The sequence below is a fragment of the Mustela nivalis genome, assembly GCF_964662115.1.
Source record: "Mustela nivalis genome assembly, chromosome: 11".
Classification (NCBI taxonomy): Eukaryota; Metazoa; Chordata; class Mammalia; order Carnivora; family Mustelidae; genus Mustela; species Mustela nivalis.
This window is the reverse complement of record NC_139030.1, coordinates 61,073,276-61,100,505: the sequence shown is the minus strand read 5'-3', so window position 1 is coordinate 61,100,505 and position 27,230 is coordinate 61,073,276. Positions and strand designations below refer to the sequence as shown.

The 27,230-nt window shown below is 38.6% G+C and overlaps 1 protein-coding gene across 3 annotated transcripts in view; it reads left to right on the top strand.

The window, feature by feature from the left end:
- The window catches only part of GPD2 (glycerol-3-phosphate dehydrogenase 2), a 141,931-nt gene that overhangs the window by 79,752 nt on the left and 34,949 nt on the right, over positions 1-27,230 (top strand). The gene's annotated exons all lie outside the window — the stretch shown is intronic.

Genomic DNA, 27,230 nt, shown 5'->3' with positions numbered 1-27,230 from the left:
GGTCTCATGGTTCTGTTTTTGTTTTTCCTTTGACTTCCTGGAGCAGAAGTCAGATCTAAAGATGGTGCCTTTAATTCTCATTTATAATAATATTTGCAAATGCAATTGTTGAGCTCATTGGGTTTTAACAACTTTATATTGGACAGACACATTAATTTCTTCAGAGTAACAGAAGTTACCAAATGAATAATAACCAAGTGATATAGACGTACAAACAAAACAGAGTACCCTTATGCAAGTTTGGGTCCTGTGCTCCTTAATACAATTCTGGGAGGACTGCTACATTGAAACCTAAAGTGGACTGTGTGAGCTGTATGGAGTGCTCAGGAGCAACCACCAGATATAGAAAGAACAGACTAGAACCTCTACTTGGCTACATTATTATTATCAAATTCCTTATAAGGGTCAGTTTCTACCTATGGTTCAAATGTTTGCAACAAGTAAGCACAAGGATACACACACACACACACGTAAATACAGTAGTGCAGGTATGCAGTTAATCAATAATTACATATTGAGGTTATATGCTGACATTTACTTTACTTTTGGGACACTAGCCTTAATTTTTCTTTTTTGAACCACTGGGCTAGTAATTTGTCATCATTTTATGTCTTTGATAACTGACTAATTTGAATGTTTTCAAGGTAGATGTATTCGGCTAGAGGAAAAATTCCCCTGAAAGAGTAAACATCACCAAATCCATCCCTTCATTTCTCAAGGCCTGATGTCTATGAACTTTAATTGAGGGGTCTAGAAACCGTTGACAAAGAGAGAGTGTTATCTTGGGGACCTCAACATTATCAAAATTTGGCATGATACATTAAAACCTGTTTATTGTTTTTATTTTTATTTTCCATCTTAAGAATAACATAAATTCATTTTATGATATAAAAGAGTTGTATTTGCCAATAATTCTTAAGGCTCCTAACCCTTTTTTCAGATCCTTATTATTGTACACAATGAGCTTTAAAATTATGTAAATACTGATGCATATAAAAAATGCATTTAACGTATATATAAAGACGCTAGAATTCATAGGCAACCTTAAAATTGAGACCAGTACCAATCCATTGAGGCTATTTGTGACTTCAAATTATGAATATTCCCCATTGCATCCTCTTCACTCTCTTATAAATTACTGCCATATAGAATTTTATTATTAGAGCTCCGTCTCCCTTTTTTATCTTATGTAAATATACTTGAAAACCTGTTGGTTAGTTTTGTTTTTAAACGTTGTAAAAGTATAATATGTTATATAAATCGATATAAAGACTTTGGAAAATGAACACTTCTAATATAGTTAAGCATACACATATCTTGTGAGTCAGTAATTCTGCCACGAAATATATACCTCAGAGAAACTCTGACACCTGTCCACCGGGACATATGTACAGAAAAATGTATTGCAGCAGTCCAGGGTATGGTTTCAAAAAGGGAAGTAATTCAAATATCCACCCAGAGACAAGTGAATAAATAATCCGCGTATTTGCATAAGGGAGTAAAACAGCATTAGAAGTGAGTGAACTCAGCCACACTGAACACCGTGGATGAGTCTTAGAAAACAAATGTTGGAAATGGTATGACAGCTCATCTCACAGTTGCAAAGCATTACAATCATACTGGAAAAGTGCTTTCCAAAGTGCTGTAGCATAGTTAAAACAATCAGCAGTACTCAATAAACTCAATAAACAATCAGTTTATTGAGCAGTACTCAATAAACTCAAACTTTATTGAGTTTTGAGCCCCACATTACACATCTGTGTATATAGGCCTTTAATACGTCACTAATCATGTATTTTGAGTCTTAAATGATTTAATAAATGTAACATAACTGTATAAGCATAAAGCATTCTTGAAATATTAAATGTTTTATTTGGGTTAGTTTTATGGATATTCTATAGTCCACCAGATTTCTACTTTTCATGTCACAAAACGAAGTATCTGTTCCACCTAGTCTCTTTATATGTATAAAATTTGCAGATTCTTACAGAAAAGAAGTTTGCAAAACATTCTTAGGAGTAAGGAAAATTTTGTGCATATAACTATGTTCCAGTTAAGCATATAATCTTTGAAACTGAAGGGTTAGAAAGTACATTTTAGAAGAACTTACCCTAAAATTATCTACCTCTTAGACATTGATCTAGAACATATTTAATATTTCTTCTTGTGCTTATGTAGTTTACACTTACAAGTTAAATGAAAAATTTTTATCTTGATTTTCCGCTGTCATCTTTTCCATTGTATTTTTCATCATGCTTTCTGTGAGCTAGATAAATGAAACTGACATCACTGCTCATATAGCAGGCATTTTTTTTCCTTTTTTTTGCCCCTGAATTCTGCCTTTTTGCTATTCAGTGTATCTAGATACCAGCGAATGCTAAATGAAGTTTGACATGTACCCCTAAGAAACAAAAGTTATAAACTGTGGCTTCAAAGGAAACCTTGAATAAATAGGACACATTTGTGTCCACCCGGGCTAACATCTAACATATGCTTTAGCTTCCTGATGATGAGACAGAGAGAAATAGCCCCTGGGAAAGTTTGCAATTGTTTATTGCTCACTTGCCCAGCGTGTATTAAATACCAAGCTTTCATCCCCTTACAGTTAGTTTTTAAGAAAATCAAAAGCACACAAAAGTAGATTTGATCAGGGGTAGCAGACTGAGATAACAGTAGTCATCTGTATTCTACCCAGTATATGCAAGCTTAAAAACAGTGCAAAATAGTAGGATATATACACATATATTGTTTGAGCAGATAGTTCTGGTGGGTTCACAGTGAGCCAACTGCCTCACACTCTGTTGCTCAACTGGCCCATTGTCTTTTCCATTGAAGTATAGTTGACACACAATGCTCCATTAGTTTCAGGTGTATCCCAATTGAGTTTTTAATAAAAATGATGCAGGATCAAAGGCAAAAACTATTGTATCAAAAATCTCCATTCCCTCTTCCTCCCAATTTATTCTTCCATCCATCGATACATCAATCCATCCATCCATCCATCCATCCATCCATCCATCCATCCATCTTATTTATTTATTTATTTTCTATTTTCCAGACATTGTTCCTGGCATTAGGATTAAATACATTAAAGACAAGGGTTCTTGGGCACCTGGGTGGCTCAGTTGGTTAAGTGGCTGCCTTTGGCTTAGGTCGAGATCCCAGTGTCCTGGGATCTAGCCCCGCGTCGGGCTCTCTGCTCAGCGGGGAGCCTGCTTCTCCCTCTCACTCTGCCTGCTGCTCACCCTGTTTGTGCTCTCTCTTTCTCTCTCTCTGCCAAATAAATAAAGAAAATCTTAAAAAAAAAAAAAAAGACAAGAATTCTGAGGATTCAGGTTTTCAGAGAGTTTAGTGCATATATTCCAGGTATTGTGCCAAGAACATACCCCTACGACATAGAGTGTTTTACATTTGTGTAGCAGAGTCTGGTTTTCAAAGCATTTTTTTCTCATTAATTATCTTCGTGGACCCAGCTCAGTATGTATGCTGGAATGAGGTATTATGGTCCCTCCCTATTTTACAGGGAAAGGGGAATCATAGACTAGTATCTGGATCAGTATTTGGATATGGGGGATGTGAAAGTTTGTTTTGTTTTGTTTGTTTGGGCTAAACAGAAAAAGAACTTTCCAAAATGTAGGTTGTAACACTATGCCTTCTTTTAGCTACCATTCGGTTTTAAGTGTGTCATATGCTAACAAAAAACAGCTCAATAGTTCAACAAAGTATACACATTTTTATTAAAGGAAAATTCTAACGTATGTAGTAGAAAAAAAATGATAAAATGAACTTCCAGCTAGAACACTTAGAAACTCATGGCTAAACCTCATCTATATTCTTATATACTCTCCCCTGCCCTCCAGATAACATATGTATTTCATCAGTGAATATTTTAGTCTGTATCCTTCTTAAAAAAATATTACCAAAGTGTAATTGATACACAACATATTAGTTTCAGGTGTACTATGTATTGATTTGACAATTCTGTACCTTACTCAGTGCTCACCATGGTAAATGTAATCACCATTTGTCACATGCAACATTATTGAAATATTATTGACTATATTGCTATAAATATAACATTTTCACTTCTGTGACTTTTCAATTTTATAACCACAAGTGTCTCTCTCTTAAATCCATTGTTAAATACTTTTTCAAAATACAGCCACATCTAAAATGTTTTAAAAATAATTTCTTAATATCAGATATCCATTCATGTTCACATGTCCCCGATAGTCTCATAACCTTGATTGGATCCTGATTTAAAAATCCACCCATAAAACAAACAAAATCCTCATTAAGGTTCATGCATGCCATTAAAATCCTTTTATAACTAACAGGCTTCCCATGCCTTCCTTTGTTTTCTTCTTCATTCAACGGTACCTCTGCATTTTCTGTACAAGTGGTAGTTAGCTTTATTCCAATAATCTGTTGCTGCATAAAAACACCTAAACTTAGTGGCTTAAAATATTAGTATACTCTCTTGAAGTTCTGAGGAAAGAGAACTCAGCTGACCGTTTCCTGCTTGGGATCCTTCAAATGGTCAATGAAATGGCTGCTGAGACAGCAGCTCTAAAATTTTCTTACTTACATGTATGGCTTCTGGGCCATGAAGACTGGACAACTTGGGAGCTGGCCCAGCATCTCTCTCTCTCTCTCACCCTGGGTTTTCCACGTGGTTAGCTTGGACTTTCTCACAGGGTAGTGAGATTTCTTCCGTGGTGGCTAGCTGACCACAATAGCATACCAAGTGACCAAGGCATAAATGCAAGATTTCTTCAGATCTAGCCTTGGAAATCACACTGTGTCACTGCTAAAGTGTTGTTAAAGTGAATCACAGGGACAGCCCAGATTTAAGGGATAGGACATTACAAAAGTTAAAAAAAAAAAAATAGCATAGTTTATCAGTGAGAGGAGGGGCATCTTTGGTGACTGGCCACAAGGAGGCTGGATCAGACTGTTTTGTCAAAAATACCTGATAAGTGGTGGTGTGAATTTCCATTACACGTCTTTCTGCTGCTGCTTTTTTTTTTTTTTTAAATCAGTCATTATAATCATTGCCTAGATCAGTAACAGTATTACATGAGAAGTTAAGGGGTTACAAAATGGTGGGTTTCCAGCAGTCTTTCCAACTTCATTTATTAGTGGGATTGCTTACAATTTCCCTACTTTACTCCTTTGCCTACCTTGAGGTGCATTTTATATCAAATGTGATAAAATGATGGAGTCTTTCCACTTATATACTCGTTTTCAAAAAATAAGGTTGGCTTTTTAGCGTTCTTCAAATGTGATGAGATATTTTTGGATTATCAATTAAACTCATGATTTAAATGTATTTGATATGTCAGTCAATTATTCACGCCCAAATTGCCTTACCTCTGGTCTGTGGGCACCTCCTCAATGTGGCTCTAGAGCCCTTTTACATATGCTGTCAGTGGTCTATGATGACTTTCGTGCCATCTGCTACAAGACATTTCAGGTTCATCTTGAACCCTTTTTGCCTGAGATCTGGAGACAATAGTTTCTCCAATAGATCTTGACTCCTTCCTGAGAAATGGTAATTAGAGGCCATAATCTATTTGTTATGGGTGTTCACTGTTACTGATTAGTCATGATTTCTAGGCCTTTCAGTAGAAAAAGTTAAGAAAATGTTTTTGTTGGGAGAAGAAAAACATGATGAATTCTTAGACATAGTTTTACTTCAAATTCAGGGGCACATGACTTTTATTTCACCTCACCAGTCATACCTCCAAAAATATTATTACTGAAACCAGTTTAAGATTTTTTGTTGTTGCAGTTTTATTGTTGTTGCTGTTGTTGTTTGTAGTGTACGTGCCAATGGGGATATAGATACAAATTACTGTCTTTTAAATCTACTTGAAAGAGTTCTTATCAGTGTGGTTATGCCATCTACTTAGTACAACAAATCAATTTAATTTTGTTTTAGATTATTAGGGATCAAGGCACCTGAGTAGCTCATTCGATTAAGCATCCAACTCTTGAACTCAGGTCTTGATCTCAGGACTGTGAGTTCAAGCACCATGTTGAGCTCCACACTGGGCATGAAGCCAACCTAGATTATTAGGGAATTACTTTTTTAAAGCTGTATTTTGTTTAATAATTATGTAAAACTACAAGGTTTCAAAGTAAAAAAACAGAAACAAGGACTGTTCAAATAAGGCTCGCTTCTTTGTTTCTTCTACCCTATTCCCTCCTTTTCAAAGATGACTTTTTAAAAAAGAATTTAGTATATCCTTTCATTTTGTGCATGTGTATGTATGCACATGTGTATATTTTACATATATTTGTATATTTTCCCTCTACTATTTCTTTTTTTTAATGATATTTTATGTATTTATTTGAGAGAGAGAGCACTTGCAGGAGCGGGGGAGGGGCAGAAGGAAAAGGAGAAGCATACTTCCACTAAGCAGGAAGCCTGGCCTGACACAGGATGGATCCCAGCACCCAGGACCCAGGACTTGATCTCAGGACCCAGAGAAGGCAGATGCTTAACTGACTGAGCCACCCAGGCACCCCCCTCTCTACCATTTCTTAGCTAACAATAGTATCTTGTATTTGTCACCTAATGTAGTGACTATTTAATTCCACAGTAGTATAAGGAAGCGCCGAGTTTTGAAAAGGTGAATTTAAAAAGCATCTAGGACCCACATTTTATGAAATTAAATTTTATACACATGTTAGCTCTTAGATCAAAATATACCCATCAGTACAGCCTTATCCATCATTAAGCCATATTTTCAAGTTGTTTTCTTCTGTGAATGAAAAGTGAAATGTTGATTTCCTTGGATACCACAAAACAATAGCATATCCATTACTTTTATCTGCATGGAGAGCTTAAAATTAGACTGTCTCGAATGCTATCATTATCATTATGTGAAATATGCTCTATTTGTTTAAATTTGCTGGAAACCTAGTTCATATCATCTGCTTGTGTTGCATGCCAATCTGTTTGGTCAGACTAAATGTTCATGTTAATTATAGTCTTTTAAGTAGATTGGTCTGTGTTATCCTAAACATGAAATTATGTATTTCTCAGTAAAATTTTACTTTTATTTTCTATATGTTAATGGTACACTTAAAAATACTTAGACATGATACTAGTTAATTGTAGTTTGCAGTTAAGATTTCAAAGTTAGAAGGGTTTTTTGCTTTTGTTTTATAGACATTAGGAAAATACATGCCCAAGAAATGTGAGCCATAGTTCAATGTGCAGTATATTGAAACTTAAAATCCCTTATCCAGGGCCTTTTTCTCCTTCAGAAATATAATCTTCAGAAGTAATTCTCCTTCAGAAATATAATCCTATAGGTTACATTTGGAAGAAGGGGAGAAGGAAATAATTGCTCTTGGCATAGGGGGAAAAAAGTAGGAAATAAAAAACTATAATGATTGGTCTTCAGGAACTGATTTTCTTGATACTTGATCATATGACAGTGTAATGCCTCGAATATCTGTTGGCAGAGCCCTTAGATGCCCCCTGATCTACCCACTCTAGCATGTTTTCCAGCATTATTTCAAGGGGATCAAGAGTCTTTGCCCAGATCAATGTTTAGAAAAGAGAGAGGGACAAAACAACATTGAAATCCACTTTCTTAGTGTAGTGGAAAGCCATGCTGGTGTCTAGCCTCACAAGAAACAGCAGTAATAAAAACATTTCTGCAATAAAAGAGTCCCACACTTTAGTTTCAACTACCAATTCTACAGCCAAGCCCTGGTGATATAATATAGAGAAACTGAAAAAAGTCAACGGTACATAGTTCTTATAAATAAAAATAACACCTTAGTAGCTTATATTTTCTGGAACCAAATAGAACACTGTATTAGGATGTGAATTTCAAATGGGTTTCATTATTACTATTAATACCTACCCATATCGCACTTTGTATTAAACACTCCTTATATCATTATCTCCACCCACAGAAAGTATGAACCACGCAACACCTACTTTTTTTTTAACTTAGCCCTGCATGCATGCGTGCGCAGCGTCACTCACACACACACACACACACACACACACACAGAGAGACTTCCCATGCAGCTTACATAACTACTGCTCCTTTACTATCCAAAACCGAAGAGCTATTTTTGCATTCAATGGAAAAGTTTGACCAATATGTAATTTGCTATCTTACTCAGAAGAAGGCTTTGAGAAGAAAATGATGAAAAAAGACGGTAAATAGGTGAACAACTATCAGATGATTAGAAGAAAATCAACTAAGTCGTACTTTATATCTTTGTGTCAGAGATAATTAACATATAACTCTCAATTAAGATGGGATAGGTAATTCCAAAGCCTCTCAGGAAACCAGAAACTCCATATTTTCCGAAGAGTTTTAAATCCTTTCACTTTTTAACATGATAAATACAACAATGAGCTCCCTTGGTGATTCATGCAGTTTTACTTTCCTTCACAGAGGACACAGTTTGAAAGACAACTGAGAAGAGGCTTCAGAAAGTTCTCTCAGTAATTTTCCGTGTGCAAAGCACTGTGAGCTACCTGAAATCTGGTTTTATAAAAGAAGGGGTGTAAATACGTTATTGTTGAAAAAAGTAATCTAAATAAAGTCAGGAGAAATTCACTGTTTCTACCAAATGGAATAAAATTAACCCAAATTCTCTTTTTTGACAATAGCTTCTTCAAACAGCCTCTTCAAGCCGTATTTTAAAAAATAAATAATAGTACACACTAGTTATAGGAAGTATATATTATACAAAGCAAGATTAGTATATATTTTTACCTTTACCTCTATCTTCTACTTGCATATTTCTTTTTCGAAGCTTACTTTTCAGTAAGACTGGGATCTTTATAATCCTTAAGCATGAATAAAGAGAAAAACATTTCCCCTTCAGTCAAATCTTTTTTTTTAAAGTAACAAAAGACCCTATTTAAAAGTCACTAAGCATAAGAATAATTAACAAACATAACGTAATAAACTTACAATTTAGAGTAATATTTTAAAATATAAATTCTAAATGCAATTAAATGCCCCATTCACTAAGGTTTAATTATTTTCATTTGTTACATTTATTGCTTTAATGTAACTAACTTTGGTCCTTATTCTCGCCCTTCCCCAAATGTGGATAGAATTGATTCGCACCCAAAATTTTAATTTAAACAACATTTGCCTAAATTTCTCTGTTTTTGGTTATTAAAAATCTTTGTTCAGCAAGCCTTGGCCTGCTTCTAGGTGTTATTGGGGGCCTTCTGTGTGCAGGGTGGATGACTGAACCCACCCCATCTCTAGTGTTCCCCATCCATCAGATTTTGAGTAGGTACATTTCCCTCATTATTTGTACTTTTTGAGCTACAAACATCAGACCTTTTCCCCCTTTTAATTCATTTTGAATTTTGGCATTTTAACCATTTTACACAGATACTGAACTTGAAATTTTAGAGACAGTGAAGAACTAGATCCTATCAGCTCTTTTACTGACATGATTCTACTGGCTGCATCAGCAGATACTGGAGAGCAGTACCTTCCAGAAACCAGAAGAAACCAAGTCACAGAACAAGTCACAGAAATTCTGAGCATAACCAACAAAGTGATAGGCATGTAGAAGGCTATGGAATAGTAGAGAGCATGTGGGAAAAAATATTCCCTAATTGCCACCTCTACCAGCTGCATTTGATAGAGAAATTGTATTTTGTCTCGAATTGGACAGAGTCACACATGAAAAAAGGTGCTCTAAAGATTTTTCCGACTCACACTGAGGGAGAGCTGTAGTACTTTGTGCCGGTCCGGGGGTCTGTGTGCAGGTCTCGAAGTTGCCCCTAGACTTTCAAATCATTCCTCCTCTGGCTCCACAAAAAGGGGAGTCTCCAAGGGCTGAAGGAGGCAGGCTCTGAGCACAGACTGCTTCCCTGTGGTCAGGAGGTTCAGGACTACTGTCATTGCTTTCAGTTTTCTGTGTGTTCAAATCAAAACAAAAGTCCTCCAGAAAGTTCTGTACAATTACAGCCCCTCGGAGCCCTTCGATAGATCGTGGTGTACATTCGGTTCATCTATTAGCGGGAACTAAAAGCTGAGCAGTCTTATTTTCCCCCATCAACTCCTGAGCTATGAGATCTCCTGAAGGAATGTTGGAGAAGGGCGTGAAAGGAAGAACTGAATTCGTCTCCTGTTTTTGCTGCTGGAGCTGCTGCTCTGATTTGCAGGGCTTTCTTGCTCATCATCCCACCTTTTGATCCCTTCAAGACTCGGGTCTGGCTCTTTTAACTCCTGCTTGGTTTTGATCCATCTACCCTCTAGAAGTGAGTGGGAAGCCCCAGGATGTGAAAAGATGGTTTCCATGTTACACTGCTGAACTCCCTGACAGATGATTCTTGGGAAGAAGTTAGTTGAGTTAGTTGAATGAATGTTGATGTGTGTTACTTTGGAGTTGAAGGGCGCCTCCTACAGGCCTAGGCTTGCAATTGTGTTATGGCCCTGACTATGTAGACTCCAAAAATCAATGCGAATGCTTTCTAGTTTTCTTTTCTTTAATTCTGTACTCTATTCTTCCTTAAGTTGGGCCTTAACATTTTAGTGTTGGGATGTTTGGAATGACTGTACGGAAGCAATAGCTTACATAGCAAGTTGAAATAATGGGATTCATTATTAAGATTCGTGTCATTCTAGATAGGATAGTATTCTTTGTTGTTGTGGTTGTTGTTATACGACTAGCAATTTTATTTATTTACCTACTCAGCATATCATATCTTAGTACTATATCTATAGGCACTAGAGATACAAGAATTACACAAAATGTTTCCTCTCCTCAGAAAGCTCTTTGACTGTTGGAGGATACAGACAAGCAAACAATGATTTTTTAAAAAATATTTAATTAATTTATTTGACAGACAGAGATCACAAGCAGACAGAGAGTGAGAGGGAGAGAAGCAGGCTCCCCGCTGAGCAGGGAGCCCAATGCAGGGCTCAATCCCAGGACCCTGGGATCATGACCTGAACCGAAGGCAGAGGCTTTAACCCACTGAGCCACCCAGGTGCCCCAACAATGATTTTTTTTTTTCCTTATTTCTTCTTCTTCTTCTTTTTTTTTTAACATTGATTTTTTTAATACTGTGCAAGATATTCTGTGAGAGGCACACACCTAAGGTGGGGGATCTAGAGAAACTCCCTTGAGTAATAATTCGTTAACTTTAAGAATGTGCAGTATAACCAGGTCAAGTCAGTGGCAGAGTTGGGGGGGGTGGGTATTCAAGATCTAGGGCACATATTTGAGTAATTAATAGGAGAGTCTTGGATGAGATTTTATGCTGTTGTGAAGGAAAGGAATTAGTGCTGACTGGAAACATAGGAAAGAGAAAGTATAATACACGGGCCAGTATTCATCTCTTTGCTCACACTTCCTGAACAACTCCAGTATCCACTAACTAGGTTTTCTTTCTTTCGTTCGTTCTTTCTTTCTTTCTTTCTTTCTTTTTTTTTTTTTTTTTGATAGTTGTTTTTGTGGCTTTACTTTTCTTTTGTTTCTATGCCTGCCCTTTTTGGTCTTTTGTTAAAGCTTCCTCAATTTGAAAGTGAATTAATAAACTAATGTCAAATGTTTTCCAAATTCTGTTTTAAGAATATTTTAGATCTTTTCAAACTTGAGTAATGTGGGCTGTAAAAAATCTGTAACTGCCCAACTGGTTTATGTCAACATTTTGGAAAGAATATCAGTCTTTAAAATGGCGTTAGAGATAGAAACCTTCGGAGGAGTGAAGGATGCCTGATGCATGCTAATTTTGTACTTATCCAGGTGGAAGAGAGAGAGGAATAGCCAAAGCTATAGATAGAACAAAAGGATGTCAGTTGCAACCTGGTCTCAGTTTGGGTTTAGCTCTCTTCACTAATCCCATATCAAAATGTTAGTGGTTTACTTATTTATTTCTAACATGAGTCATATTAAGATCTTATTTGACAAATCGCATTTTGATTTATAGTCTGTGCTTTTGGCATGTGCTGTAACGGCATTAGCCAACTCTAGACACATACTGAATTCATTATGTACCTTATGTATGTAAGTAGTAATACTTCCTTTTAATGAACATACGGTCACATCAAAGGCTGTGAGGTGCTTTTACAAAAGCGTCTTTGTGCAGTGTTCTCAGAAGTTCGAGACGTGTGTTAAGGTGAAGAGTAACACGCTGTATTTCAAGTTATATTTTAATGGAGTAATATATTATAGTTTTGCCCTCTTCTTAAGGTGAATAGACTGATATAGTCTGTTTGGGTCTTTGATTCTGAAGCTTCTGTTTTAAATTAGAATTCAACATTTTTGTTGTTTAAATTTTTGTGAAGAGATGAATTAGAAAATTAAATGAGTGAATTAATCAAACTGACTTTGAATTTGTATCCTTAGTGGGATATTGACGAAGGGTAGATAAGTGACTTTTTTTTCCCTATTATCTACAGGTGGTAAGAAATTCACAGAATCTGCTTTTGTAGATAGCTGTGTATGTGGCGACGCGAAACCTTGGCTATGTTTGCTGCAATATTTCCTGTCCTTACAACGTGGGCAGCCTTCAATAGCTTTGAAGGGCAGGGCCCTCCCAAGTCAGGTTGGTTAGCAGAAGTGAACCAAGAACAGTCTGGCCTGTCGGTGAGCAGTCTTCCAAAGGGAGTGGCTGCTGTCTTAGCGCTCCTCGTCTCAGTCCTTATCAGCATGCAGGAGGCTGACTGAGCGTGAATGTTCTCAGTGAAGTGAGGATCTATGGAGTCAGTGCATGACAGCATCTTGGGGATTCTGTAGGAGAAGTGGATGTGTGTGTGTGTGTGTGTGTGTGTGTGTGCACATGCGCATGGTCTATGAAGGACACTAGGCAACTCCTTGAAATAGAAAGATAGAGGCCAGTCCTTGAGGGAACAGATAGGCAAAATGTCATAGCTCTGGGCAGGCGTGTTAAGATGAGAACAGAGTTCTAGTCTTAGTAGGAACCCAGGAGTGAAACAAGATATTGGGTTTGGTGTATAAAGCAGGAGACAGTGCAGCCTGGGAAACACCAGGGATTCCCTTGTCTAGAAGTTCTGCATAGGCAGATGAGTTTGTAGGCAGCTTCTAATTTTGGAGGGATGAGACTCCTTACATATTGCCAAGTATGATCGGCATTGACTCAGGATTAACTCAGGGAGCACTTCATGCTGAGCCAGCGAGCTGAAGGCTGTCAGTAAGGAGAAGTGGGTGAGGATACCTGGACTGTCTCAGATAGAAACTAATTGGATCTTTCTTTGGTAATAACCACTCCCTAACATTTCCAGGAAGACTTTGAGAATTGCTGGGAATATGGGCAAGAAACCCAACTCGCTGAAACATGGTATTTGACCATTTTTCATTATAAAACAAAAGTGGAAACATGAGTAATAGACTTGATATGTCCCAGCCTTGTATTTTAAAGTTATAAGTAAAACTAATAAATATATTTTCAATTTGATGTGGCATTGTATGATATCTAAATTTATTATTACTATTTTACATATTATATGAAATCATTAGACGTGTAGGAGTATAGTTAGTTTTTGTTGGTTGGTTTTATTGTTTTCCTATCATTTGAGTCTTGCTGCATGTTATCATTCTGTAACATTTCAGAGACAAGGAGAATTTTTTTGACATTTATTGAGATCTTTTTTGGTGAAAGAACTGTTTTAATGGTACTATTTAATTTTAACTTATGCAGTTTTTTAAGTCAGAAATGATTCTATAGCCTATTTATTGAATCATTTCATTTTTTCATTTTCTTACATATTTAGTGCAGATTTTTTTTAAAAAAAGACTTTATTTGTTTATTTGCCAGAGAGAGAGAGCGAGCGAGCGAGCGAGCTCACAAGCTTGGCAGGCAGAGTGTCAGGCAGAGGGAGAAGCAGAGTCTCCACTGAGCGAGTGTCAGGCAGAGGGAGAAGCAGAGTCTCCACTGAGCGAGTGGCAGGCAGAGGGAGAAGCAGAGTCTCCACTGAGCGGGGAGCCTGATGTAGGACTTGATACTAGGATCCCTGGGATCACGACTAGAGCCAAAGGCAGATGTTTAATGGACTGAGCCACCCAGGCATCCCTATTTAGTGCAGATTTGAATACAACTGTCTAGAATATTGGAAATGTCTTCTCAAGTACAATGGCATTGATTAGATCTATAGTCTTTTTTTTTTCCCCCTATCAAGAGGAAGTTCCAAACAACTTGGTATGGAAATATTGACAGCACATGATAGGGTAAAGGCCACTTCACCTGAACCAGATTAACTATGTATTTGTCACTGGGCGTCTCGGTCAGCATCATGGCGGGGATGGCAGCAAAATCAAACTGATTTCCCTCCCTCCCTCCCTTCTCTCCTTTCTTCCTCTTTCTATTTTAAAAATGTTAAAAAAACAAAAACCAAACCAAACCAAAACAAAACAAAACAAAAACAACTTCCCAAAGTTGTAAGATACTTAAAGCATACGATGTGATGATTTGATATATGTATACATTCTGAAAGGATTCTCATTGAGTTACAGACTTTTAACTATTCATTATCAAAATGTGCACAGATATACAAAAGTAGAATAGGATTTTGAACCTGTATATACTCTCTCCAGATAGAACAACTGGCAACTCATGGGTAATCTTATCTAGTTCTTTCCTTTTCCCTTCTCTTTCATCCCACCACCCCCCACCCAACGCCCCCAGAGCAGAAGTCAAATCCCTACCTGCCTCTTATTTTATAGAGTGAGAATGATTTTTTTCATTTTGCAATGGTTAGATTTTGTAGCATAAAATTATATAAAATTTAAATTTCAGTATCCATGCTCATTTTTTTAGGTATTGTCAATAGCAGAGTTGCGCGCATCGATAGGGATCATATGGCCTTTACAGAAAGAGTGTACTATCCCCACACCTAGAACATTTTAATGGATACTTAACTGGTAAGGGCATGGGCATTCTTTATTTATTTTTTTTTTTTTGACAATATATAGCCATTCTTATAGCCAACCTAACTCAAGATAATTTTCAATATCATCTCGGATATCCATGTTCAAATTTTATATGCAATGTGATTCAGCCTGCTAGAAATGAAAGTATCACTGAAGGATAGAGCCATGAAAAAAAGCTTTGGTATGTGGGTGTCAGGAAATGGATTTTTTTAAGACCTAGAAATGTGTGTTTTCAAATGAGATAATGGAATGCAGTTATCTAAGTTATTTTTCTAGCCTTTTGAAAAGTGTGGGTAATCATACTGGGTCATTGACAACTTACAACTCAACCTACTTTCTTGAAGTAGAATATCTTTTTTCTGACTGTGGCTAGTTTGTTTTCCCTCCTTTGTGTTTAACTTTCCAGAAGAACAAATCTGTTGGCTTTAAAAATATGGCTAGAGCACCTGGCATAGCACTTGATGTTTGTGTATGCGATATTGATGTAATTTCATTGATAACTGCATTGTGCATAAGCTTGGTCTTTTTTTCTGGGATCTACCAAGTATTCTAGTAGCTGTTAGGAGGTAGTTATGTGGCACTAAAGGAAAGGCCCTCTCAACTGGTTCTCACAGCCTTTACAGTCTTCTGTCTCAGCATGTGATTGTGGCTATAAATATGGTTCAGAGTATCTATTTTTATAATTTCTCTGAGGGTGGTCAGCCTCTGTTAAATTGGTGGTCACTAGCCAAAATCAGACTCTCAAATTAGAAATGAATTATTTTAGTTTATTTTTAATGATTTATTTATTTACTGTAGAGAGAGAGAAAGAGAGAGACAAAGGGAGTGACAGAGGAAGAGAATCTCAAGCAGACTCCCCACTGAGCACAGAGCTGGATGTGGAGCTTGACAGGACCCAGGAGATCATGACCTGAGCTAAAACCAAGAGCCAGTCGCCCAACTGACCAAGCCACCTAGGTACCCCTAAGTTGATCATTTTAGATAACAAAGAGTTTAGCAGCTTCCTCCATGCCACGTACCACTGTACTTGCTGGAGATAAATCGGTGGTGGTGAAATTTGGGATGGAAGAACTAGGTCCCTGCCCTTCATTCACTGATTCTGATGAGAAACCAAAGATCCCTGTAGATTAGAGGAGTCATGATTGCTGTTGAAGAGAAAAACAAAAAACAAAATAACCCAGTAGGGCAAACTTAGTTGAATATCCAAACTAAGATAGGAAATTTGCTTAGTAAATATAGAATTTAAGTAAAAAGGATTGGGTATTCTTACTGTCTTTTGAAATATCTGTTAAAGATATATTTTTCAAATGAGTCTGAAAGTTTTGTCTGTATAGGTAAAAAGAGTTAAATTCTTGCTTGTTTTCCTTTTTAAAGTGTCAAGCTCCTAATAAAGTTTCTCAATAAATATTGAATCTGAGTTGCTGAGAGATATTCTGATAACTGAGCAAAGTTTATAATTTGGATAACAAATAAAGGATTATCTATCTGAAACAAAAGGAAAGGGAAGGTAAATTTAGTAGAAAGAAATGTTCATTGACAGTACTAGCTTCATTCTTAAAAGGCTTCCCAGTTTGCACATGCTTCCACTGGGGGTTAATCGGAACATTGCAATTGCTCTAGAAGATCTGCACAGAAGCTGGTGTTAACTCTGTTTTGTAGATGAAGAAACTCTGGTGGGCAAAGCGACATGCCCAGAATCAAATCAGTTCTGAGCACGTAGGTCCTGAACTCAGGTGTCCTGAGTCGCCCACCGCTATCTCTGGGCGCCTAGAATTAGCCTGCTTTTCAAGTGAATGTGATAGTCCTCATTCTTTTCAGACAATCAGGACATCCGGCTCTGGTCAGAGTGATTTGATAACAATTTGATAAGGTGTGGAATCTTCCTGTGATTAGAGAGAGGAATCTGATAAGATACAAGACTCAACCATGCAACTGATAAAGGTTCTCAAAAGGCTGCTTCCAGTTAGAATCCCCTGCTGGTCTTTAGCACACCATTCCCTGTATTTATTATGTAGCTCACACTCGGAATTGCCCCTGGGGCAGGTTGAGCCATTCCAGCGGGTTTGTAAAAAGTTGTGTGCATGAACTCACACACAAATGAGGAGAGGGCCATAGAAAGGGGGTGCCATGTGAGGGAAAGGATTCTCTTTTCCAGTCCTTTTATGAGAGGTGGTTCCCTTTCCCACTGAAGGGTTTCTTTGCCTTTGTTTCAGCATTTGATTCTCAAGTTTTCGGTTGGTCTCCTTGAAATTTTATGATCGCTGTGTATAAAATTGGTAGCACTGGCAGGAACTTGAGAGAGCACAAAGCTCCACTCTGTGGTCCCAGCGATGAGGAAACTGAGGCAGGAGTCAGGACTGGCCCAGAATTTTTAGGTGCAGGCGAGTTAATAATAAATAATAAATAAATCTGGCCGAGTTAAGTTGAAAAGAACTTTTTGAGAGGGCACGGAGCAACAGGCAGAAATACTGGGAAGTTGAAGACATAGCTTGGAAAATAAAGGACCCAAAATGATTTGCGGCAACCAAAGCCACAGGGGATGTGACTGACATCTGTGCCTGCTCAGGTTTTTGACAACTTTAATGCTGATTACTGCCTGTCCCCTCTTGCTCTACTGGCCCTAGAAAGAGGTGCTGCTGCTGCTGTTTGCCTCCACCTTCAGACTGGATTCCCCACGTCCTGTTCGCAGGGTCACTAGCTCTAGGTTCGAGTCTGTTGTGGAGAGTCTCTGATTATAGAGCCAGGTCGGAAGCTTGTGTCCCACCTCCTTTCTCACCTGTGGGAGGCGTAGCCTTAGCCCCTCTGAGAGACTTCTAAGGGGCAGGGGTGCTGGGAAGTAAAACCAAACAATACCCAGACAATTATCTATTATAGAAACGCACCCAGTTAGTGGCTATTTGAGGAATTAGAACTTGGTTCTTTTGACATTTCCCAGTTTTATAGCAAGCATTGATTTCCTTCTTAAAAACTGGCAGAAAGTCCTTATTTTAAGAGAAAATGAAGTTGTCTGGATTAAGATTTGATGATTCTGCTATTTTGAAGTGGTTTTTTATTCTGTTAACGCCGTTTTCCTCTAAGCTGGAAACCGTTTTCCTGTCTTTCTACCCTTTGTGACATCTGGAAGAGACTACTTGTTCATCCGTGGTGAAAAGTGGAGAGAGAAAATGAGAAAAGAGCCCAACAGTATTTACAAAGTGCAGAGATTAGAGATCAGCGGTCACATAATTTCAGGAAAAGTTTGCCACACGGATGAGCAGTAAACCATTTAAAACTCAAAAATAAGCAGAGCTTCTTTGTTTTTATTTTTTTAAGTATTTAAGGCAGTAACCATATCTTTCATTTAAGGTGTAAAGCAGTCTTGACTTTCCAGTAATTTTTTTTTTAATCTTTTAAAAATAACAGTTGAGGGGCACCTGGGTGGCTCAGTGGGTTAAGCCTCTGCCTTCTGCTCAGGTCATGGTCTCAGGGTCCTGGAATCAAGCCCTGCATTGGGCTCTCTGCTTGGCAGGGAGCCTGCTCCTCCCACCCCCGCCCCCGCCTGCCTCTCTGCCTACTTGTGATCTCTGTCTGTCAAATAAATAAATAAAATCTTTAAAAAAACAATAATAACAATTGATATTAATTGAGAACTCTTATGTTGTAACATACGCTAGTTCTCTTGCTTATTGCTCACGTTAACCACCTGTCTACCCCAATATCATTCCCTTGTATAGAGGAATGAATAGAACCTTAGCTGAAGTGACTAGCACGAGGTTTCCCCATTGGTCGGGAATAACCTAGAAGGCAAGTCCACATTTTGGTGAGAGAAGCCTTGCAAATCTTCCTATACCCTAGGAGAAAAAAGATGTGTCTGGAGCGCTATGCTTGGTGATATCATAGGAAAACTGCAGAGGAAAGAAGAGAGCCAATGTGGTAAGAGTTGGAGACTTTTTGAGACTTGGTGACTTTTCCAAGTTAGATAGTAGATCTGCTCTTATAACTCAGAATCCTGGGGCAGCTGGACCAATGCGTTTCCACTTCTGTTCCCCATAGTGATACGGAGCTCATGGCCTGGCATGCAGTAGGTGTTTAAAAATATTGGTAAAAGAAGTAAATCTCAAGTCCCACAGGACGGTTGTCTTGGTTTAAGACTAGTCTTGGCTTAAGACTTGGTTCACGGTCGCAGACTAGTAAATGAAGGCCCCACCCTCATTGGGGATTGATTGTCTATCATCAATCAATGATTGATGACCGTGACTTCAGTGCATTTCAGAAACAACCAAAGAAGGTTATCTATGGCTTTAGGCCACATACTGTATAGTCTACGAAGGACTCTCTCTAGTGTGTCTTGTTGACTCTAATTTTTGTCTCATTACTTCTGTTCTCTTTTTCTCCTTTCAAAATACAAAAATGTATTTGGGGCCTGTGCTAGTGGGAGAATGAATTGCCCTGGGGAGGGGTCTTCACCATGCAGTGATGGATAGAGCGTTTTTGCACAGGTGTAACTGATGAATACTCAGAGCCTCCTGTTTATGGTTGAAATAGGGCTTTATTTTTGTTCAACTCGAGCTAAATTCCTAAGTATCTGAAAAGCAGAAAACTTACTCTTCATCAGATTCATTTAAAAGTTTTTTCAAGAAAGGAAAGTCCTGAGGGTATAGAAACTTTCTGTACTTAAATATGTCATGTTAAGGTGCCTCACAATGTTTCGTTTACAGGGGGCCAAAGACCACAGATCCACACTGATTGCTAATTATTCAGATTGTAAATAGCTCGTTCAAGAACTTAGGGTGAGACAAAAGAAACAGGAAGGAACAAAAGGCCCACGATAATGAAAAGGATATTGTGAAGAGAAAGGCTGGGTCGAATTATGATGCAGGTCACATCCTGTGCCTGTATTTAATTGTACCTTTGTATTTAATAATAAAAATGATTACATGCTCTGTGCTAACAGGTGTCCCTTCCTGAAGAACGGTAGTATGGATAAGTGACAGCAAATTATTCCAATTCATAAACTTCGAATATGATGCTTTTCTTTTGAGTTTCTCTAGTCTATACTAAAAGACATTTTCAGCAAAAATATGCATCAAACCAGGAAGAGTTTTAAACTTAATTCCTGATAAGTATGTATAAAACATAGGTGGATAAAGTACAAATGAAACAAAGTTACTTTACAGGTCCTATTTAATGAAATGGGCTGTGCTAATGCCATGTCACATTTCTGGTAGTTTATGCTTCATATAAGCTTTGGATATAATTGCAAATTAGCAGTGATTAAACTTTATAGTTGGTGGTCTTGCTGTTAGGGCTAATTGCCTTCTCTGCGTTTTCTCTACTTCTTGCTAATCTGGGCTGCCTTTCCTAACTGCCCTGTCTACAATATAACCACTGCCCCAGGGATTTGCTCTCTCTGGCCCCGATTTTTCCCTCAATTGCCATCATTGCAATTTCTAATTGTCTTATTAGTTGATTTTAGTTGTTTTTATCTGTCTTCCCATTAGAGAGTGGCTCCATAGAGCAAAGACTAGGGTAATCCAGTTCTTCCTATTCAGTGGAGCCCTAGGCCTACCATCATGCCTGGTTCCCAATCTGTACTCAGAATTTGTTAAAAGGATCTGCCACCTGCTGTCTTAATCATACATCAGACCCTCACTTGCTTTAACATCATCACTGGCCTTCTCCTTTTCCTTGGTTTTTCGCCAAAGATTGTGTGATAGGAGACACCCCATTTCCATTGTGTGCTGGGTAGCTAGGTAGAGAGTTGAAGTTCCTTGGTTCAGTGGAGACCGCAGCTACAGGGAGGGTAGAGTTGAGGGGTTGGCATCTGGTCCTAGACTCTCTTAGCCTTGAGCCCGTTTCCCTCATTTGAGCAGTCTCTAACCTGAAATTATGTTCTATAATCATGCACACATACTCATTTATTCACTCAACAAATTTTTGAATATCTACCAGGTAGCAGGTGCTATGGGTAGGTACTGGGAAAGTGAAATTGAGTAAGATGTACTCTGTTCTTTCAGGAACATATTATTAGAATCAAGGTTTCCTAGACCTGGAATGACATCTATTTAGGCATCTGTTGTAAACCTAGTTTCTAGCACAATTTCTGACACGTTAAAAGCATTTAGTACATATTCGCTTGATAAATGCATTAGTATTGAATGCAGGTATTCAGAAAATAGATTGTGGTGTAATGTTTGCAGTGTCACAGACACACAGAGTGGGGTGGGGAAGGCTATAGTGTCTGAGAGGCATCAGGGAAGGTTTCATGAAGGAAAGATGAAAAGTTGAGTAGTCTACCAGACAGGATAGGATGTCTCATGGAGTAGAGACACCATGAGGCAAAAGTCAGAGGTATGAAGAACAGAGTTTTGTTTGAAGATGGCACTATGGTCAGCCTGGAGATTAAGGGTCAGTGTGAGGAGGTTATGGGCATCCAGACTGTCAGAATCACCAACGTCCTTATTCAGGTCTCCTGTGCTCCAAATAGCTCTGTGGCACAGATTAATCATCTCACCATTATTTATTTTATACCATTTCTCTAGGAAATTGAACTGTGTTCTAAATCATCATCTTAGAAGGCAGTCTTGAAGATAGAACCTATTTTTAAGTAAGGACTAGCTTTATTAGAAAGTTGGGAACACTGCCTGTGTAAGTTATCTATTGCCAAAATTCCACATAACAACCAACCATAAAACCCAAGGAACATTAAAATAATTAGGCTTCATTACTCATGCATTGGAGTGGTCCTCTAGGGGGTTCTTGATATCTTGTCTGGGGTTAACCCTGGGATTCTTCTGGTTTCCCCTGAGCTTGCAGTCATGTTTGGAGGTGTTGACTGTCAGCTGGTGCAGAATGGCCGTGGCTGGGATGAGTAGGGCAACTTGCCACACGCCTCTCATCGGCTTCTTGGAACCAGCAGGCTAACCTGGGTATGTCCTTTTGATGGCCTTGGCAGAGCATCCTTTTTAAAATCACACGACTGATACTCCATTGGCCAAAACACTTTCATGTGGCTGAGTCCAGAGTCAGAGTGGGAGAGGACACTCAAGATTGATGGCAAACTGCCCGGTAACAGGGAGGTGGGAAGAACTGGGACACTTTGGGCTGTCTCCTGGATATAACCACAAAAGCCAATCACATCAAGATTTCGCTATAATTCTAGAGCTAATGGAAGACTATGATTTCCGATTTTGTTTTTATGATTTACTTTATAAAGCATCTGTCTTTTGGTTTTTGTTAATGCCCATTTTCTTTTCAGATATGCTTGGCCAAAGTGAGGGAAACCAGAAATGAGGAAATATGTTGAAATGAGATCTTGAAAGGGATAGATAGCTATTGAGGAGTAGCCATCACATGCATTGTAGGATTTCAGAGATGCCACCTAGCTCCTCTCCTTGCACAGGACACTGAAGCCCAGGGGCGTACCCCAACCCGTGTGACCCAGGCCTGCCAAGACCAGAGCCATTCTCCACAGTATCTGGTAAGGTCCATCTTCCCTAAACTGTTCCCTGAGTCTCCCTGATCCCTGCCACTCCCCACACAAATCATCACTTTTCTAAATAATTTACTTTTGGAAATTTCACTATTGTCACAATTTACTATGAAGAGTATATTTTCATTTTGAGTCTTCCTTTTCAACTTTATTCATCATATGAACTTAAAGCAGGTTTTGTAAAACCCTTACACACACACACACACACACACACCTTTTGTACTCTGCTTCTACTTGCACTCTTGCCATCAGAAAGGGAAATTTTAAGTATAATGATTATATTAAATCAGCTCGAGTTTAGTAGGTTAGCCTTTGAATTATCTTTGCCAGACTGCTAAGGAGAAGCTGCCCAAGAGGTCACTGTGACACTGTCAGTCTGAGACAGTGAAGCCTGCCCTGTGGATTTTGCTGGAATGGGATTAGAGCTTTAGGGAAGTGTTCTTTCTTTGAAGCATCCTTCCCCCCACCCCACCTCACCCTACCTCAGCAGGAGTCCTGTGATTCCAAGAGACCCAGGCCAGGCAGTTTTTATTGATGCTGAAGTTATGGGCAAGTGTTATTTTAATGAAGAATGATTTTTTTTTTTTTTTAAATCTATGGTCTTTCTATACAGACTCCTGGGTCCATACTTACGTCTGTGCCCTGTAAATGGCCATTTAAAAGTACCCTGTATGAAAAGAAGACTGTAGGTAGAATTTAAAACCGTTGTACGATTTTAGCTCTGAAGGACCAAGAAAATGCCAGGGAATATGTTATCGAGGGTTTTTTCATATTTACTCATTCTTCCCATCCTTTCCACATTCAGGGATTCTCTCTCCTTTTTTCAGTGGTTTTGCCTGTTAACTTAGTTTGCCAAACTTTGAAACCCTCTGAGGAGAGCAATACTGCTATGTCTCCAAAATATTTACATTTGAGGCCGATCTTTTAAATGGTGACATTCTGAAATATTTTTTTACGTAGCAAGTATCTCTCACTATCCTATACTGAGGGCCCATTGAGAATTAAGACGAAATCCTTCTCTGCCAGCACTGACCTTCATTCTATTGGGTAGGTTGACTTAATATTGTGCTTTTCTAAACAAGGGAAAACAGTTATAGTTCCACCTCTCATGTGCTTCCTCTCGTACGAGTTGTAAGTTCAATATGTGCACATATGTGAGATTTCAAGTGCAAAAGGAGAATAGAGTAGGAAACAGATTTTCACAGTCCCCGTCTGGGTCCTTGTGTAAGTGCCAATGTAAAGCTATGCTATTCACTGATCAGTGACTAGTATCATGTTGCCTGGCTCTCAGGAAACGGATTGGAAAATCCAAACTTAATAAGCAGATCAATTGGGCGGGTGGGGGGTGGTGAGTTGAAATTATTGTATCACATTCCAATGACATGCAGTGTTGTCAAAAACTTCTTTTCTCCAGACGTAAAATTACAGGAGGCACATAGATACCTTTCAAAATGTCAGTAAAGGGGGTTGGAGGGGAATTTAGTTAAGAATAGTGAAAATTTACAATTTCTCCTGGGAAGCATACACTGAGAGCATCTGGGTGTCTCAGGGTAAAGGGTGAATTTAAATTGGATACGGGAGGATGTCTATCATGAATCCGAGGAGGTAAATGAATTAAGCTGAACGTCTCCAAGGAAGGTGACTTTTGGGGTGGAGTGTGAGCTTCTGGGCCCAGAGGAAAGTCAGAATGCTTACTCCTCAATTTTTAAGAACGTACCCTAGCTGTGTCTGCACCACCCCTGCAGAGAAAGGGGAAATAGGCTGAGTCTTGAGGGAATCATTCATAACCATTTCTCCCCCTGTCCCACTTGATTTAGCTTAAATATGAGGGTTAATTTGGGTTTACGTTCAGATTTTCCACCTTTCTGAGGTTTCCTGCTTCCCTCAAATTTCTTGCCACCAACTTACAGAAATGTTTTTAACATGAGACAAAACGTTTCATAGTTAGAGGTAAGACTGTAAAAACTTATGAATTTATATAAAATTGATATAAATCTCCAAGTCTGTAAATCTGAGACTACAAGTACCCCTGTTTATTTAATTCACTAAATGGAATTAGGCTAAACTTAACACGTACTCGATACCTGCCTGTGCCTGGTATTAGCAAGGAAAAACCCAAACAAAAGCTGAGCAAGAAAGGCTTCCTGCCTTTTCATGATTGGGATGAGGAGGTGGGAAATCATAAGGCGATGGTACTGGGCAGGTGAGTTCAGAGACCGATGTGTTCCCTGTATTTGTCTCAGTCATCATCAAGACTTCTTATTTTTTTAAGTTGATAGATACGTGGGTAAATATAATATCATAAAGCCTGTAAAAAAAAAAAAAGGAGATACAAAATATAATACTGGCTCTGAAGAAGGGAGGAAAACTTTGCCTCAGAGGGACTCAGGGAAGGCAGGAGTTCGAGGGGAGTTATTTGAACCAGATCTTGAGGGATGAATAGGGGTTGTCTCAGCTTCTAGAATAGTATCGCAGCCAGAGAAGTATTACTGGGGACAAAGGCAAGAAGGTGTGAAATGGCAGGAATGTTGAGGGAGTTGCAAAAATTTGACAAGCCTAGATAGTGAGAGTTATGGCAGTGGGAGAATTGGGACAGGTGAGGATCGTAGTGTGAAGACCTTTGTCTTCCCCGCAGGGCTGCCGGGAAGCAGGGTGGGCATGGAAAATGAATAGAAAATAAGGACCAAAGAAACTCCTTTCCTTCTCACACTTTTAACTGAGGTCGCTTTTGTTTACTTTAAAAAGTATCAGGATTTGGAGCTAATGGAGGGGGGTATTAGTACAGAAGCAACAGAGCTTGATACAGTATAGCAGTGCTGTTCCATTGAGATTTTATATTCTGAAAAGGTCATAAAAGAGAGATTTTGGATATTCAAAGATTCGAGTTTTATTACTAGATAAGTGTGTACTAGATATATTACTTTACAAAATAATCTGTTAGTTAACAAATGGGATTTCTGGGGTGCCTGGAGGCTCAGTGGGTTAAGTCTCTGCCTTCGGCCCAGGTCATGATCTTAGGGTCCTGGGATCGAGCCCCGCATCGGGCTCTCTGCTCAGCTGGGAGCCTGCTTCCCCACCCCCCCCCGCTGCCCACTTGTGATCTCTGTCTGTCAAATAAATAAATAAAATCTTTAAAAAAGAAAAAAAAATCAACAAATGGGATTTCTGCCTGGTTCCTCTGAACAGTGACTTCATACAGGATTTAAAATAGTTAACTTACACATGGAGACTTGTCCTGTGTATAAATCAAGGCCACCTGGTGGAGTGTGAGTTTTCCTACCATAACAACGTGACTTGGATTTCTTGTGCCACCCACAGGGCGTTTCATGGTTATATACATAAATCTAGGAGAAGGATTGGACAGGATGGCTCTTCTCTTTGGTTTAGATGCGTAATCTCTGTAGTTTAGAGAGAAGATCTATAATGGAATTCTTATTTAGTTTCTTTGGTTTGTTTACATGTCTCTAACTTGACAGGACATCTTCCAATTTTAAATGAGCCCTCCATTAATAGAATTTGGTTTCTTAGACTTAACTTTAAATATATCTGCTGACCATTTTAATGGCAACCTGAGGGTCATGCTGAGTTGAAATTGATCCAAATGCTGCCCGTCTTTTCTTCCCGCTTACCCTTCAGCTACGCCTGCTCTTGTTCCTTTCTCCCCCTACTTCCATCCCATTAATTTCTGGATAAAATAACCCCTTATTCTGCATTCGAAGTTCAATGTATGTTCTTCACTGCTAGAGGATTTAAAGTAGAGGGAAAGATTCTTGGCTGATCGTATTAGTTCAGCAGTTTGGGAATAAGACGTTTGTGGGGAGGGGTGGCAGAATCTTCAGTCATTGATTCTCTCTTTATAACTTTGCCCTTTTAGCTAGAGCAGATTACCTATGTAGAGCTTCTGGCCCTGCACAGACTGAATCACAAGGAAGAAACTTTACATAAACCATTTATACTAAATGTTTGGTATGCTGGCAACATAAATCAACAACAATATCCATTACAAATTCATCCCTTTATCAGTATTATCTTGATAGAACTGATCCCAGTGTGTGGGAATTTGAACCCTGATTCAATACATCTAGCCCTGGGTAATTAATTATTCAGGGCACAGAGAACCTGGCCCCTGCAATGTAGAGTAATTCTTCCTGGTCAGCGTGAACTCCACTGGCAATAATAAATAGAAAACGTCTCTCGTGATGCCAGTATTTTAAAGTGATTAATCATCTTCCCCCCCTCCCCTCCCTCTTAGTTTTCTTTAACTGGGATTTTTCAGCAATAAATCTTTAACAATACAGGTAGGAATTGTTCTGTAATTAAATTTTTGCCCTGCTTAATTTCTTACCTTTTATGTGTGATTAAAAAAAAAATGTTACATTTTCAGGAGCTCTGATCAAAGTCAAACCAAGAAAAATCCTTTTGTAGAATACTGAGAGACTGTCTATGGAAGATTAAGCTCTTGATTTTGAATATTAGATAGAGCACATACTCCTAGAGATTGTTAATCAACACCAGTTGGGGTGTCAGATATTCTGAGGGTTTGAATTGCTTCACTTGCGTGCATACGGTTGTCTGTATTGGGATAAGTCTGACATATACATATGTTCCCAAACTGTGAGAATAATTACTTATTTCTTCATTTTCAGATAACCGATGTGAGCTCTTGGAGGAAAGGGATATATCTCTATCTATATATCTATATATTTTTTTTGCCCTTTTTGCGGGACACAAAGTGCACTTGGTGACGGGGTGGGTAAATGCCGGACCGAGAATGGCCACTAGTTTGAAACCATGCCCCACAGAGCCGACCAGCCATCACATATATTCTGGGTGACAGGGACCGACGTGACATATC